General features: G+C 39.0%; 1 long non-coding RNA gene across 1 annotated transcript; it reads right to left on the bottom strand.

Annotated features, from left to right (window-relative positions):
* Nucleotides 1-9,615: 9,615 nt before the first annotated feature.
* On the bottom strand, nt 9,616-11,924 carry LOC133706804 (uncharacterized). The gene is made up of 7 exons (XR_009844729.1): nt 11,846-11,924; nt 11,562-11,748; nt 11,281-11,405; nt 10,766-10,812; nt 10,349-10,440; nt 10,122-10,257; nt 9,616-10,023 (listed from the first exon to the last, which is right to left on the bottom strand). It is a non-coding gene; the product is annotated as an uncharacterized LOC133706804 (long non-coding RNA).
* Nucleotides 11,925-12,533: the final 609 nt, after the last annotated feature.

Below are 12,533 nucleotides of genomic sequence, written 5' to 3'. Positions count from 1 at the left end.
CTACACTTCTAATTATATGGTGACCGACCATATATATTTGGTTAATTTATTCCTTTTATACTGTCATTATCTGTACCAAAGATTGCAATGTATGCATGAGACTTTGCTGGCTAGCATAATAAATTGCACTATTAATTTCTTAAATTGTGGTTTAATTTACAATTATCAATATCTTCTAAATTGTGGTTTAAATTGGCTCACCCCTTATGATAACCAGAAGTGATCATATAAGTATGAATAGTTGTGTGCCATACTTCGTCTTTTATATCTTTGCTCAATCGATGATCGATCGATGCTGTAATTCGATCAATTTTTTTTCCCCTTACTAGCAAGGATCTAGTAGCTTACAGTGCACGTTTAATTAGTTATCATATAATCCATATCAAGAATGGACTCTAGCAAGTATCTTATCCAAAAGGAGTCAAGATTTCTAACCTCTTTTTTTTGCAGATGATTGTCTGCTTTTTGGTAAGACTTCTCCTACTGCGGCCAGGAATATCAAAACCTTGCTTACCAACTTCTCCTTAGCATCTGGATAGCAAATCGATTTTCATAAGTCTACTTTATTTTTTTCTTACAATGTTCCTTCTACCTGTAGACAGTCTTTATCCCAACTTCTTGCAGTTCAACACAAGAACACTATTGGCAGATATTTAGGTATTAATAATATTGCTTGTTGGAAAGATCCACTGAACACTAAAGACATTGTGCTAAAAGTTCAAAAGAAACTAGCTGGCTGGAAATCTAATTCTCTATCTAAAGGCAGCAAACTTACCTTGCTGGAGGCCAATATCACAGGTATGCCTAATCATATCTTATCTTGTTTCAAATGTCCCTCTAATCTAGCTTCCCAGTTGGATTCTATTTGTCGACGATCTTTTTTGGGGTCATCCTAATGCTTCTCCTGTAGCTTGGTCCCAGGTTTGTTCACCTAAATCTAAGGGAGGTTTAGGCCTTCGTTCTAGCTATAACCATTTTTAATAAAGCGGCCTTGACCAAATTAGGCTGGAAGATTTTGACTCAACCTAACAACCTTTGGGTTAGGCTGGTTCCTGCTAAGTATTTAAGAAAGCAATGCTTTCTTTATAGCTATGACCTCTGCTATTAGTTCCTCTGCTTGGAAAGGAATTCTAGAAAACATACCTATTTTACATGAAGGAATTCGTTGGATTGTTGCAAATGGTTCCCATATTAATTTTTGGCTTTATAATTGGTGTTACCCTTTTTCACTTATTAATCTCATCCCTCTTATCACAAAGAAGTACTTTGAATCTAAAATTCTAAATCATACTGTGGCAGACTTTATTTGTCAAGGTAGCATGGAATTTAGATGCTTTACAAAACATTTTGCCCACTGAAACTCGAATATCATTTTTGGTATCCCTATCTCCCAGTTTAACATTCATGATCATTTTGTTTCGGGCCCTACTGGTCATGGTAACTTTACCATTAAATTTGCTTTTGATCTTCTTTCCCATGCTAGTCCTGCCCATTCACAAGCTCCTCCTCTTCTTTCTAAAATGTGGAAACTTGCTATTCCGCCAAAACTTGAAGTCTTTGCTTGGCAGCTTATTCGAGGCTGTCTCCAAACTAGAGACAAAATTTATTCCCACAGTATCTCAGATCACTCTTGTCCTTTTTGTCATTCTGACTTGGAAACTCCTAACCACCTCTTTTTCCTCTGTCCTTTCACCACTGCTGTTTGGAACCACTCAGGCATCTCTTTTAATCCCGTTACTTGGCATAATGAGTTTTTAGCTTGGCTCTCTGATTGTGCTTCTCATTCTATTCGTGCTTCTGCTAGTTTTTCTAAAGTCTTATTCATCCGCTGTAGTGTTTGGGGCGCTAGGAATGATCTGATCTTTCGAAATAAACAAAAAACTTAGGGTCTTTGACCCAAAGCCTCAAAATGAGGGAAAATTATCCCACTTACCCCAGCAAGAGATTTTTGTTCCCACCTACCCAAATTAATAGAAAATGACTATTTTTCCCTCAAACTAATTAAAGAATTACAATGACGTCATCAACATCAACCCCTCTCTCTTTCTCCTCCCGATCTGAAACTCTCTCTCTCCTCCCGATCTGAAACTCTCTCTCTCCTCCCGATCTAAAACTCTCTCTCTCTCTCTCTCTCTCTCTCTCTCTCTCTCTCTCTCTCTCTCTCTCTCCACCTCCAGTCGGCGTCGATTCGGTCCACTCTCCACCTCCGGCAGGCGTCGATCCTCTCTCTCTCTCTCTCCACCTCCAGCCGGCGTCGATTCGGTCCACTCTCCACCTCCGGCAGGCGTCGATCCTCTCTCTCTCTCTCTCTCTCTCCACCTCCGGCCGATGTCGATTCGCTCCCCGATCTCCAGCTCCGGCGCGGTTCGACATCTAGCCCAGATTCCATATGTAACTAATTAATTTGGGTTTGCAGTTTGAGATCTTGCAACAAGAGGTTCATAATCTTCACATAAGTGTATGTGACATTGCGAAACCCATATCTAGATCTCCATCTCTTCCTACCATATTTTAATTTCAACTAATGATGTTTGTTTTGGTCTTTCTCTACCTATATATGTATATAACTAGACCAAACAGAGGTAGGAACAGAATGATGAACTATGCCATCTGGTGAGTTGATTCATGTTTTAATGAATGATTAACATGAAGTTGCATGTGCATGATTAATTGATGAAATGGGGCAGAAGGCCCATAATGGAAGAAAAAATGAAGGAAAAAAAAAGGTTTTATTGGGCCAAAAGAAGTGCGTTAAGGGTCTATTGGGGGGCAATAGACGTTTTGAATTGATGTAATATTCTCATTTTTTTCTTTAATCAAAGTTTTATTTGTCTAAATCTAGGAAGATTAGTTCTTATTCTGGCGACTGAAAGTCCTATGGGGGGGCAATAGACGTCTATTGGGGGGCAATACATGGCTAATAGTCGTCTATTGGGGGGCAATAGACCAAAAGTTCTATTGGGGGGCAATACATGGTTGATAGACGTCTATTGGGGGGCAATAGAGGTCTATTGCCCCTTTATTGGTGGGCAATAGATGTCTATTGGGGTAATAAACATTTCCGGTGAGGTTTTCTGAAAGGTCCGATGGGCGGCGACCGGTGACGGGCTCCGGCGAAGTCTCCTTTGGTTTCTCTCTCTTCCATTTTCTCTCTCTCTCTCTCTCTCTCTAAGTAACAAAGGGGTGAGGGGTAAAATGGTATTAAAAAAATTAAAAACAAAAAAAAAAAATCTTAATGGGGTATTAGGGAAGACTCCCTTAGAGTGTATTGAGTAAGAGGGAATTAAAAAAACTTAATGGGGTGGGAAAAAAATCCCTAGAAATGGGGTAAATGGACAAAAACCCAAAAACTTATCTTCAAGGGTCTTTTGCTGCTGCCACTATGTTCACTGAATACACCTCTTCTTCTCATCATGTTCACCATTCTCAACACTCTCATCTCATTCGTTGGAAACCTCCTTATACTAATTTTGCTAAGCTAAACTTTGACGGCTCTATTTCTCCTAATAAGCAAGCTGTTGCAGGGTTTATTATTTGGTCTGATCAAGGAAATTCTATTGTGGCTTCTTCAAAAAGACTTGGACTCTCTGACGTTCTTTGTGCTGAAGCTTTTGCTCTTCGTGCTGGCTTGCAAGCTGCTTTGATTCATCAGTTAACTCATATTAAAGTTGAAGGCGATTCAAAGTTACTTATTGATGCCATTACCCACAACACCCAAACTCCTTGGAGAATTACCACCTTAGTACATGATATTCGAGTTTTGGCCAACCTGCAGTTTACTTCAATCCAGTTTAATCATGTTTGGCGAGAAGTAAATTTTGTTGCTGACGCTTTGGCGAATCTTGGTCATCAAGTTGGTGTTGGCAGTTGGTCTCATTCTCTACCTCGGGCTGTTCAAAATGCTTTCGCTTTTGACTTTCTTAACTTAGGTTGTTTTAGGGGTCGTTTCTGTTTGTAATTTTCTTTTTCCGTCGAAAAAAAAAAGTATCTAATAGCTTATGGTACACGCTTAATTAGTTACCATAAATCCATTTCAATAATGGACTCCGCTCTACTTCTATAAATTAGCAAGTATCTAGTAGCTTATGGTGCTCGCTTAATTGGTTGTACATGCTTAATTAGGTACCATATATAAATCCATATCAATAATGGACTCCGCTCTACTTCTATAAATTAGCAAGTATCTAGTAGCTTATGGTGCACGCTTAATTGGTTACCATATAATCCTATTCAAGAACGGAATCCTATTCAAGAATGGAATCCATATCAAGAACGAGCTCGGATTCCGCTCTTCTTCTATAAATTAGGCGCAGCAACCAGAGACTATATATATATATGTATGTTCGTTCATTCATTCTGCTCTCCCTTCCAATTCAATTAGATTCAAGCGACATCGAAGATATGAGTTTTTTTGACAAATATTCGTATGAGAGTAGAGTGTGGCACACAAGAGAACCCAACCCAAGAGGAAGTGATGATGGACAACGGGTTCAGATCAAAATAAGAGTTTACCTTAAAAGGGCATTCACAGCGCAGATTGATTCTCCTCTTGTTTATAACGAACCACTTTTTGTGAATAGATGCGTCTTTACTACTCCCTCCCGTGAGGTGCTATTATACTATAGGAGTGATTATACAGAGATAGTCACCGAGTTTCTTTCACGAAAAATTCTTAACGAGAGGCCAATCCCGGAAGAAGAGCAACGATCTATAATTAAAGAATTATTCCGGGTGGCTCAAGATGATCTAATGGCTTCCTCCTCCTCCTCCTCCTCAATTTCTGTTATTCATCTCGACGTAATGGAAGTAATTCACACCTATATTCAATCTGCTGCCGCTGATGCTCTCGACAATGCAATATCATCAATCGAGGGTTTGGAGAAAGTGAGAGTTGATGATGATGGTAGCTTGGAATTGGCAGAAGCTATCACTACACAGACGCCCTCTTGTGTTATTTGTATGGAGAACCTAATTGCTGGAGGAGGCAAGAAACTACGCAGAAGCCGCCGCACCATCGCCAAGAAGCAACGACGAGCAAGACCACAGCCACCACCGAGGGTAATTGCTCACTTGCCCTGCTCACACCATTTTCATGGAGATTGCATTGTCCGGTGGCTCGAGAAGGAGCATGTCTGCCCCTTGTGCCGATACCAAGTCGGTGGTGAGCCATCAAAACGCTAACCCTAGCTAGCTGTCCACGGCCAATGCACGTGCTTTGTTCTAGGGTCGGATTTCCTCGTCTATTAGATTCGTTGGACAATTTTCTGGGTCGTAGGCTACATGTAACAAGAAGACTGCCGTGGCCGTCACCTACTGCAAGCGCGGCCGTGGCCTCATCAAGATCAACGGCTGCCCAAGAGAGCTCGTCGAGCCGGAGATCCTCCGCTTCAAGGCCTACGAGCCCATCCTCCTCCTCGGATGACACCGTTTCTCCGACGTCGACATGCGCATCCGCGTGAAGGGCGGAGGCCACACTTCTCAGATCTACGCCATCCGTCAGAGCATCGCGAAGGCCCTGGTGGCTTTCTACCAGAAGTACGTGGATGAGCCGAGCAAGAAGGAGATTAAAGACACTCTGGTCAGGTGCGACAGGACTCTCCTCGTCGCTGATCCCAGGCGCTGCGAGCCCAAGAACTTCGGTGGCCGTGGTGCTCGTGCCAGGTTCCAGAAGTCTTACCGTTGATTTCCTGGGGGCATTTTGGGGAAGCCCACAGGTTTTTGCTATGCTTATGCTTTTAAGCTTTACGTTTTTGGTTTTCGAGAACTTGGATTTGATGCCAATGGAGACTTTGTAGTAGTTTTAGTATGATGGAATTTGAAATGGTACCTTGTTTTCATTAAGTATGGAATGGTTTAGTTAGTTTGTTAATGAGTGTTATGGTTTGGAAATGGTAGGTTCTATGCCTGAGGTTGTGTTCATAAGCTCTCGATGGATTGGATTGGTTGTTATGTAGCTCGATTTAGCAAGCTTAGAATGTTTGTGTTGCGTTGCCAATTGTATGGTTACATTGTTTCGATTTTCTGAAAGAGACTTGTTTTTACAGAACAAGTTCAACTAGTTAAACAAACAAGTGATTTTTGTTTGACTAGTTTCATGTGAATTCACCTCCTATCTCAACAAAGTAATGAGAGTTACATTTTTCTAGTGTAAAGATTTCCCCTTCTATTCTAAAGAGTATGTTACAAGTTATTTCTGTAATCATGCGTTGCATATAAGCATTAAGTTGACATTCAGTAAAGATAGAGGATGGTTTTGGTTGACAATGTTAAATTGTTATTCCATCTCAGAGAAATGGGAGTGTGCTCTGAAATGTTGATGAGTCAACACCTAATTCAATTCAGGGTTGTAGGAAATGTTGTTTATCTGTTGTCTACTATCCCAAACCCTGGTCTTTTGAATGGTTGAGCTTTTTGAGCTTGTTTGATATTTCACTAGTTTAGGGTTTAGGGGCTAACAAGTTACCATTTCGTCAAATATATTGTTCCTATGTCATTCTCATTCTCAATCACCGATTCCTATATACCGACCGTACTTCAATTACAGAATCGGATGTGATGGCTACAACAAATGACAAATAATTGTAAGAATAAACTCTTTCGGTCTTCATGAAAGCCATATTTCCTTTAGGCCTTTTTTGAAAATATGTTTTATTTCATGCAGTTAAAATAGGAAATATTTCAACGTACAATTCTCAAGGTTCTTGAGGATCCAAACATGTTAACCCAAATTGTCAAACGACCCAAAATTTTCCATGGGAGTGGACTTAGACATGGCTATTGGGGATTTCAAAATAAGCTTCTCAAAATAGTGATATTCCAGTTGATAAGCAAAGATTGATTTACAAAGGTTAAGTTTCAGACCTTTACAAGTCATTTTATATGCTTTGGTCCATGCTTGTTTACTTTTCCCGGCTTGTGTTTTTTTGGCCATTAATTTTTTACTGTTTGTAAATTTTATCTAATGCATAGTTCCAATTTTATTTGCTGAAGTCTCAGTCAACAATAAAGATTTGCTCAAGTCTGTGATTAAATTAGCGATTAAAAAAAAGAGTGACGACGAGCCTGTGAGAAGAAAAAGAGTGTTTCATCCCTGTCCGGCGGCGAGCCTCTTCATCGTCGTCAGACAGGTTATTGACGACTCCGTGTGAGTCTATGTGAGGCCGAGTTACTCGATCAGGGGAGATTGCGAGGTGAGGGAGGAGGAGATCGCTGCAGTTGGTTGGTTTTGGTTCGATTCTTATTGGCCAGGTCGGTGGATTGGATCGCAGATTCCGTGGCGGCTGTTCGTAGCGGCACGGCTTGGGTCTGATCATTCTGGATTGGTTCTTATGGAGCAAACCTGGGATGGCAATTCATGGCGCTTCTCAATGGTGTGACGGCGACGACGCTAGCTTATCTGTGGCTTGGATCCGATCTGGGGTGACGCTCCTCCTTGGTACGAAGGAGGTGGCTGAGCGATGATGGCGGTCCGGTAATGGGGGGGAGGGGGGGGGCGGCGTGGTGGAGGGTCCGTTGGCGGTTTTTAGGGTGGTTTTGGGCCAGACTTGATCGCCAGCTTGCTGTCTTTTTCTTTCCTGGATGGTTGCTTGGGCTTGGGCTCTCTTTTTGGGCCTGCCTAGGCTATATGTTTTATTTATGTTTTCTGTTTAATTATTTAGTTATTTAGTTTGTCACGTCTTTGGCGTATAATATGTCTCTACATGATTATTATTGGGCCAGTCGGGCTAAATGCCTGTGTGTGCACTCTAAGTGCCTTGTCTGGCCTAGTGAGGCGACCGTCCATGGTTAAATGGGCACAACCTCCTAGTGGCAGAATGAAACTAAATGTCGTCAGATTTGTTCTCTTGCAGCAACTTAGCAGGAAAACTGTGATATTAGTAATTATGCTTCGTTGTAATCGAGTTATCTTTCTATTATGTCACTGCTCTGTCAAAGCAAATGGAGTAGCCAGTAGGGCATTTTTTGCTAGTTGGTGCATGCTTGAATACAATTATTTTGTTGAGATTTCTGATACTATTTCGGGAAGTTCTCTAAATGTTATTGTAATAAGGGGTTTAGGCTCAATGTTTCCCCCTTGTATTTGGCAGTTTTTTCATTAATCAATGCTTGAGGGCAGCCACACCAGCCCTTTATTTAAAAAAAAATAAATGAAGGACCAAAGTATGGGCCTCTTTCCTATATCTAATTTTTTTAGTAGAAGTTCATCTAATGGTATATTATGTTGTGTTACTTTTTGGTGAGAAATCAATTTTTTGTTAACGATCATGGAGATCACAAAGTGACTACGTGCATGAACAGAGGTTAAATATTAATGCCTATTTGGCTTGATGACGGGTATAAATATTACAATAAAATAAACAGTCATATTTTATGATAAAATAAAGGGAAAATCAGTTTACCTAAATTTGAGTTACACTAATCCCATTTACTCGACAGAATCTTGACCTAGGGTTCGTTCTAGGGTTTGCTTATGGTTTTCCGGTAACTAGATTTGGTTGGCCATGAACACTACTAAAAAAAATTGCTTTTGCGACTGAAAAAACTTTTCGCGACGGAAATGTTGGCGTTGCAATAGGTGGCGTCACAAAATCCATTTGCGACGGTAAAATGCCGTTGCAAAAAGTATTTGCGACGGAAAACTGTTGCCGTCGCAATGGCTAAACTATTTGCGACGGGTACTTTGCCGTCGCAAAAAGATATTTCATTTTTAAAAAAAAATGGGGTGAATTGGTTGCGACGGATACTTTGCCGTCGCAAAAGAATATTTCATTTTAAAAAAAAATGGTGTGAAATGCACAACAAAGCTAGTACCATCTATAGCAATTATTATGAACCGAAAAATATCAAATTACAATATGAAATCCATCATCTATAACCAAGCAGCAATCAAGAGTAAGCCAAAACAAACGCACTGCAGCACCTTCACTTCTAAAAGATGGCCAGACTATCAAACACAGCTACTACCTAAGCATACTTTCAAATTTATATTAGGATCCACACCAGAACACTTCTAGCTGGAGCAGCCCCATTCTAATCCTCCTGCATAATATGTATATATCAACTTTCAAATACAAGAAAATGGAAGTAAATGTTTGCATATACAAAACGTCCTTATCTGACAACCTACACCAATCAAGCAAACGTACCTTATTAAGAGTAGCCTCTGCACTTTCAACGGTAACTTTATCATCAGTGGTATCATGGTGAGGAAGACCAAGGTCAAAGTACTTAATGTCCAAATCCAAAAAGGAGAGAATAAGTTGCAGATGTAACACGATGAGAAGAGAAAACATGAGTAATCAAAATCTTGACCAGAAAATCTAAACTGGAAAAAAGAATATATTATAACACACACATATTGATGGAGAAATAAGAGTTAGATCAACACACCGTCATCTCATCTCCTGTAACACATACCAAAAGACTCATAGTATGAGAAAGAGGAATGTAAAATCTCTTCAACCCATGTAAGTACAATGTGTATTAAGTCTGCAAATGTGCCAATCTTACTGTATTGGAGAGCACACCATCATTTACCACATAACTAGTCATGAATCCCGTGCGATGCTGCGGATTTATTTTCTACCTCATTTTTATGTGTAAAGTAGCTATTCGAAAAATGATGGGTAAGAACGGGGCAGCACTAAGATTAAGTAGGAATATAGAGAGCCTGCATTGTTGAACTCAAGCTAGGGAACAGAACATACAGACCCAACAAAAGGATTAGTTAGTTTCATTGAAATTTAACTCGATGAAAATTAATAGATATCAACATATCAGCTGAATGGAATCCAAAAAAACAAAAATGAGTTTAATATGTAACTGGTTTGACAAAAAGCCATCAGATAATTAGTAAACAGACATATAAACTCAATGAACAGGGAAATACTTAGATTCTGCAGGAATAGAGAAAGCTTGTATTGTTTAACTGGAGCCAGGGAATAGTTCATACATACCCAACAAAAGCATTGATTAATTATGAAGCTTACCTTATATACACAATTTGAAAAGTCACTACTTCTTCTGTAAATAGACAAAAATAAAAGTGTCACCGACTTGAAATGTTTACAACAATTAAGGTAGACTGCTCAATGCTTATTAAATTGAAGATGAATAGATACCTTCTTAGAGAGGCCAAGTATTCTTTTAATGTTAAGTATTCAGACACCGGAAATTTTTTAGAAGTTGATGTTCCCCAGTACTTGAGTGCTGCCAAATCATATGCTCTTGCTACGGATTCTTCTTCACCATGAGCCCCTACATATACATTTTGTGTTAGATGATTCAAGATATGTTTATATGACAATTAAGTGGTTCTGAGCAGTATAGTTAGTAATTAAGTACTTACCCAGATAAACTTGCTTTCCCTTATTCCCTTATGTTGGATGCCAAGACCCTTTGTCCCATAAATGAACTTCATATCTCCCTGTCCGTCAATGCCTGCATATAATTTCTTACCATTAGGCTTCTTCAACATTTAAACTTACTCGAAGAGTAAAAAAATAAAAATGTAACAAACTTGCTGACTCCACGAAATATGCATTCATAAATTTCAAATGAACAAAGCTTTCTTCTGCCCTTTATTCTTAGTTCAAGGTCAGACTTCTATAAATGAGAAAGGAGGATGCAATACAATCATAATAAATGTTATGTCGTTTTAAACTTGAGGGCTATTATTGGTGAAAGACCAAGAGAATAAGCTCAAGCAACCGTAAATAACACATTATTATATAATCAAAATAAGATTCAAGGAAAGCAGTATTACCCCAGTCCTCCATATTGCAATTCCTTTATGTTCTCACAGACAACTATCTGCATATTAAGACATCCATCATCAGAAATCCAAAAACCCACAAACAAATTGGATAAAAGTGGACTAAGACCCCACTACAAAACTAAAATACTTGCAATGCCAAGAAGTGGACTAAGAAAATATAGAGGTTCCCCTTACAAGTATCTAGCAATTGGATATGTCCAACAATTTGACGCCTGCCTCTAATGCCAATTCTAACTGCTTAGGTTCAAATAATATGGTAACCAGATAAATCTTTCAAAAGAGAATACAACATATGAATTAAGAAAGAACAAGTGGCAATACATGCCATCTAATCATGGCATGCCATCTAATCATGGCTAATGCCTGGACAACAATTTTCAAAAAGCTGGCTTCTCTCCCTATACAAAGTTAGTAGTGCAGCAGAAAACCATAGAACTGAACAAATTAATCAGGCAAATGAGACTTCCATCAGTAATCAGTGAAGTTCATATTCGTAAACTAACCTGTGTGCATAAAAGTATGTACCGCTGCAATGCAATGGCATGGAAAAGCGGCTTCATTTCTACACTTCTGTTGATAAAATCATATCCAATATCATTGTAATTCACTGGAAAGGGAACCTTCAACCCTGCATAAAATAAAAGGGAAAACTAATATTAAACCTCATAGCAGGTAAAACTAGAAACATATAAACAAACATATGGCTATAAAAACCAATTTGTTACAGTATCAAACATATATAGGCAAATAGCCAAACATCTAAAACTTGTGTAACTCAGCCTACCTTCCTGGCTAAAACCTCTGGTGTCATCAACCTGAGATGAAGTACCTTCAGAACTGTTGTCCACTTCAGATATACGAGATGTTGTAGAAGTGTGTGAGGTATCCAAAGTGCAGTGTCCCACATCCGGTAGCACAATTTGCTCCTCACTAACTGAAGGTATTCTTTGTAATAATGAAAATGCACTTCCCTGGTCACTTATCTTAGTTAACTCAACTATGATGCAGAAAATCCGTAGGTTCAAGAATTAAAAAGAAAAAAGAAAAGAAAATAATAAAGAAAATCACCTGCCAGAAAGAGTAGCAACCATCAACTAACTTATTAGTCCTCCCTTGAAATCCACATTCCTTCCCTTGTCGAAATACCAACCTATCCTAATACAAGAAAAAAGTTAAATTTAAGAAATTACAGAGCATGTTCATAGAAACCATCACAAGAGGAATGCAACAGTGAAATTATACACAGCAGAGTAAAAACAAATTAAAAAAATTACTTGAACAGATTTTTATATCTATATGTATATTATACAGTTAGTTATTATCCAATCTGAACCACACAAAGAAAAGAAAAAATCTTACAATTAGTCTAGGCAAGTCCAAACAATTGACCTCATTGATCAGAATCATTGTTGCCAGCCCACAAAAGGTGTACCTGATGAAAATATTGTCAGATCTATGTAAATGCATTGCTACAGGAATCCACAATGGGCACACATGACAGGTGAGCAGATGGGGGAAGGAAGCCAAAATACATTTCTCTCAAAGGCCACAAAGATAATTCATAATTGACCTTAGTAAGTTTTTCATTTCGCATATAGAATCTTCTCAACTAATTTTCCAAAGACGTGAAAAAAGGTAGAAGACAATTTGACATGTGAGTGAATGGAAGACAGGAAGCCAACAAGACATAGATATTCAACTTTGTCAGAGGATACCACCCTAAGAGTTTACAAAGATAATTCTATTAGTAAGTGTT

Source organism: Rosa rugosa, chromosome 4 (assembly GCF_958449725.1).
Source record: "Rosa rugosa chromosome 4, drRosRugo1.1, whole genome shotgun sequence".
In the NCBI taxonomy this organism is placed as follows: Eukaryota; Viridiplantae; Streptophyta; class Magnoliopsida; order Rosales; family Rosaceae; genus Rosa; species Rosa rugosa.
Note: the sequence above shows the minus strand (reverse complement) of the source record. Positions and strands in the feature narration are given on the sequence as shown.